We start from the raw sequence: 5,047 nt of genomic DNA on the forward strand, positions 1-5,047 counted from the left end.
TGCGTCGCTGCGATCCGGTACCAGGTCGACGGGCACGTGCACCTTCCGCCGACCACTGGCGACAACATCGATGTACTGTGGACACCTCACGCCCCACGTGTTGAGCAATTCGGCGGTACGTCCACCCGGCCTCCCGCATGCCCACTATACACCCTCGCTCAGAGTCCGTCAACTGCACATACGGTTCACGTCCACGCTGTCGTGGCATGCTACCAGTGTTAAAGACTGCGATGGAGCTCCGTATGCCGTATGCCGTATGCTGACACTGACGGCGGCGGTGCACAAATGCTGCGCAGCTAGCGCCATTCGACGGCCAACACCGCGGTTCCTGGTGTGTCCGCTGTGCCGTGCGTGTGATCATTGCTTGTACAGCCCTCTCGCAGTGTCCGGAGCAAGTATGGTGGGTCTGACACACCGGTGTCAATGTGTTCTTTTTTCCATTTCCAGGAGTGTATGTCACTTGCACGGGTACTGAATCGGTGGCAGCGAGTGAACAAGCGGCGTAAACTGCCTTCCCAGTCCCTTCACGCCTTTCTGAGCCATGGACAGTATCATCGTCCAGTGGAACTGCAGCGGTTTCTTCCACCATCTAGCTGAGCTCCGACATCAGCCTTCACCGTTTCTTCCGCATTGCTCTTCAGGAAACGTGGTTTCCAGCAATGTGAACCCATGCCCTCCATGGCTATCGGGGTTATTATAAGAACCAGGCAGCGTATGAAAGGGTGTCTAGTGGCGACTGCTTCTATGTCCTTCACTCTCTTCACAGCGAGTCTGTCCCTCTACAAACACCTTTAGAGGCTGTCGCTGTTCGGGTGTGGACGCCACAGGCTGTTACCGTCTGCAGTCTTTACATTCCACTGGATGGTGATGTCGCGCAGCATGTCCTGGCTGCAATGATAGCCCAATTGCCGCCACCTTTTTTGTTACTGGGTGACTTCAACGCCCATAACCCTCTGTGGGGTGGGCCAGTGGCAACAGGTCGAGGCGTCACCGTTGAGCATCTATTGGTGCCTTCACACATTTCAATGTGGCGCATGACACATACTCCGCCATCGACCTTTCGATCTCCAGCCCTAGCCTCTTACCTTCTGGCCAATGGAGTGTGCATGGCGACCTGTGTGCTAGTGACCACTTTCCGATCTTTCTGTCACTGCCACAGCGTCACTCTTCTGGGTGCCCTAGCAGATGGGCTATGAATAAGGCTGACTGAGACTTGTTCTCCTACATTGTCGCTATTGAGCCTCTCTCTAATGACACCATTGATGCAGTGGTTCACTCGGTCACCACCGGCATCGTTACTGCCGCAGAATCTGCCATTCCCCGTTCTTCTGGGTCCCCTCGGCGGAGAACTGTGCCTTGGTGGTCGCCAGCGATCGCGGAGGCGATTAAAGATCGCCGGCGGGCGCTCCAGCGTCACAAGCGGCATCCATCTTTAGAAAACCTCGTCGCCTTTAAACGGCTCCGTGCACGGGCCCGCCGCATCATTCGCCAACACAAGCAGGACTGCTGGGAGCAGTATGTGTCCACCATGTCTCTCCATCGCAGGTCTGGGCCAAGATTCGACGCCTCTATGGCCATCGGACCCCTCTCAGCGTCCCTGCGCCCTTACTGAATGGAGCAGTTTGCACTGATTCCGACGTAATTGCCAACCGCTTGGCAGAGCATTTTGCTCTGAGTTCCGCTTCTGCGAATTACCCACTGGCCTTCCGCTCCATTAAAAAGCGGATGGAACATCGGAGCCTTACATTTCGACCCACCATCCTGAATCCTACAATGTTCCATTCAGTGAGTGGGAATTTCGCAGTGCCCTAGCCGCTTGCCCAGATACAGCTCCTGGGCCAGATTGCATCCAGTCAGATGCTGAAACACCTTTCAGTGGACTGCCAGCGACGCCTCCTCGACCTTTACAACTGTATTTGGGTCGAGGGTGAGTTTCCGTCACAATGGCGGGAAAGCATTGTTATCCCCATTTTGAAACCTGGCTAGAACCCTTTGGAGGTGGACAGCTACCGCCCCATTAGCCTCACCAACGTTCTTTGCAAGTTGCTTGAACGGATGGTGAGCCGGCAGTTGAGTTGGGGTACTCGAGTCTCAGGGCCTTCTGGCTCCGACTCAAGGTGGGTTCTGTTAAGGCCGCTCTGCCGCCGACAACCTGGTGAGCCTGGAGTCAGCCATCCGTACAGCCTTTGCCCGTCGTCAGCACCTGGTCGCTGTATTTTTCGACATACGGAAGGCGTACGCTACGACATGGCGTCATCACATCCTCTCTACGCTTCATGGTTGGGGTCATCGAGATCCACTGCCTATTTTCATCCGAAATTTTCTGTCGCATCGAACCTTCGGCGTGCAAGTCGCGGCCTCCCATAGTTCCTCCCGAGTTCAGGAGAACGGGGTGCCACAGTGTCTGCCTGATTTTAATAGCAATTAACGGGCTCGCTGCGGCGGTGGGAACGTCTGTCTCAGCTTCCTTGTATGCTGACGACTTCTGCCTCTACTATAGCTCCATTGGCATTGCAGCTGCTGAACAGCTGCAGGGCGCTATCCGCAAGGCGCCGTCTTGGGCTGTATGGCATGGCTTCCAGTTTTCGGCTGCCAAGACCTGCGTTATGCATTTCTGCCAGCACTGTTCACCCGGAGCCGCGGCTTTATCTTGCCGGCGAACTTCTTGCTGTGGTGGTGACACATAGGTTTTTGGGAGCGGTTTTTGATGCTCGGTTGACTTGGCTCCCTCATATTCAGCAGCTTAAACAGGTGTGTTGGTGGCATCTAAATGCTCTGCGATGCTTGAGCCACACCAGCTGGGGCGCCGACCGATCTACCCTCTTACGGCTCTACCAGGCGTTAATCCAGTCCCGTCTGGATTGTGGGAGCCTGGCTTATGGTTCAGCATCCCCTTCTGCATTGTGGGTGCTGGACCCAACCCTTCACAATGGGATGCGCCTTCCATTGGTGCTTTCCGGACCAGCCCTGTGAACACTGGAGTTACGGCGCTAACGTTTACTGGCCACTTATGATGCCCATATTTTTAGCTTGCCCGGGCATCCAAATTATCGTCTTCTGTTCCCACGATCGGTCGTCCATCTCCCAAAACGTCGGCCCCGGTCGGGTTGTACGATCGTGGTCCGAGTCAGAGAGCTTCTCTCAGGGCTTGAGGTTTTTCCCTCTTCCACCTCCTTTCAGCGCCCCTCTGCGTACACCCCTGTGGTGCGTACCCCGCCCTTGCCTTCGGCTCGGATTGACACAGGGCCCGAAGGACTCAGTCCCTCCGGAGGCCTTCCGCCGCCGCTTTCTATCCATCCTTGCCACGTATCGGAGCTCTGTCGTTATTTATACTGACGGTTCGATGGTTGCTGGTCGTGTCGGTTATCCTCTGACTCTAGGGGACCACTACGAACAACATTCCTTGCCTGCTGGCTGCAGCGTATTCCCTGTTGAGCTGGTCGCCATCTTTCGTACCCTAGAGTATGTCCGCTCCCTCTCAGGTGAGTCCTTCGTTATCTGTAGTGATTCCCTGAGCAGCTTACGAGATATCGACCAGTGTTTCCCTCGCTCTCGTCTGGTGATGGCTGTCCAGGAGTCACTCCATGCTCTTGCCCGTTGTGGCCGGTCTGTGGTCTTTGTGTGGACCGTTGGTCATGTCGGCACCCCGAGCTATGAACATGTTGACCACCTGGCCAAACAGGCCACCAGTGAACCAACCCTGGACATTGGCCTCCCGGAGACTGATTATCGAGCAGTCTTACGCCGCAAAGTTTTCGCGCTGTGGGACGCTGAATGGCGCGACCTGACCAAACCCAATAAACTCCGTGCTATCAAGGAGACGACGACTGTGTGGCGGCCATCCATGCGGGTCTCTCGCAAGGAGTCTGTTGTCCTCTGCCGGCTGCGCATTGGGCATACACGGATGACGCACGGCCACTTATTGCTCTGTGAGGGCCCACCTCTCTGTCGCTGCGGGGCGGTTTTGACAGTGGTGTACATTTTGTTGGCCTGTCCGCTTTTAGCTGTGCTCAGGCAGTCGTTCGCATTGCCTGAGACGCTCCCTGCCCTTTTAACAGATGAAACTGCCATGGCGGGCTTAGTTTTGCGTTTTATTCGGGCAGGGGGCTTTTATCATTTGCTCTAAGTGTTTATCTTTATTTTGTGTTGAGTCTGGCTTTTGGCCTACGGTTTGAGACTGAGTTTTTAATATGTTTCTCGGTGGCAGGTTTTTTTTTTTCTCCATGATCGCCCAACCACCGTCTCACTCTGTGTGATTTTAATTTGTTTTTTGTAAAGTTTGGAAGGTAGGAGACATGATACTGGCAGAAGTAAAGCTGTGAGTACCGGGCGTGTGTCGTGCTTCGGTAGCTCAGTGGTAGAGCGCTTGCCCGCCAAAGGCAAAGGTCCCGAGTTCGAGTCTCGGTCGGGCACACAGTTTTAATCTGCCAGGAAGTTTCTTAATTTGTTTTGCCTGATCTCTGTCGGAGTATTTCTTGTCCTGTGTCGTCTGCCGTCTTTCCTGTTATTCCTTTTTTTATTCTCTGTGGGTGGTTTTAGTTTTTTGGAAAAAGGGACCGATGACCGTAGCAGTCTGGTCCCTTTAATCGCACAAACCAACCAATCTGGATTTTGGCCTACGGTTTGAGACTGGGTTTTTAATATGTTTCTCGGTGGTTGGCTTTTCCTTTTTTTCTCTACGGTCTGCCAACCACCGACAGACTCTATGCGCTTTTAAATCGTTTTGTCTGGTCTTTGTCGAAATTTTTCTTGTCCTGTGTCGTCTGTCATCTGTGTTGTCCTTGTTCACTTTTATTCTATGTGGATGTTTTTAGGTTTTGGAACAAGGGACCGATGACCTTAGCTGTCTGGTCCCTTTAATCCCAACCAATGGAACCTTTCCTGGGAACCCAGTAGTAGCTTCCGATGCATCACAGCTAGTTTGCTTTAACCCTTGGACCTTCCCATTGACGATGAAACACAGAAATTGCATCGGGATTTAATACATCAATTACCATGGTGTCTTCTGTCCACGGAAATACTGCTTCAAACGGTCTGTGTTTGGAAC

At 53.6% G+C, this 5,047-nt stretch overlaps 1 non-coding gene across 1 annotated transcript; it reads left to right on the plus strand.

Annotated features, from left to right (window-relative positions):
- Positions 1 to 4,339: 4,339 nt before the first annotated feature.
- Trnaw-cca (transfer RNA tryptophan (anticodon CCA)) lies at positions 4,340 to 4,413 on the plus strand. The gene has a single exon. It is a non-coding gene; the product is annotated as a tRNA-Trp (tRNA).
- The last annotated feature ends 634 nt before the right edge of the window (positions 4,414 to 5,047 follow it).

The sequence above is a fragment of the Schistocerca nitens genome, chromosome 5 (assembly GCF_023898315.1).
Source record: "Schistocerca nitens isolate TAMUIC-IGC-003100 chromosome 5, iqSchNite1.1, whole genome shotgun sequence".
Lineage (NCBI taxonomy): Eukaryota > Metazoa > Arthropoda > Insecta > Orthoptera > Acrididae > Schistocerca > Schistocerca nitens.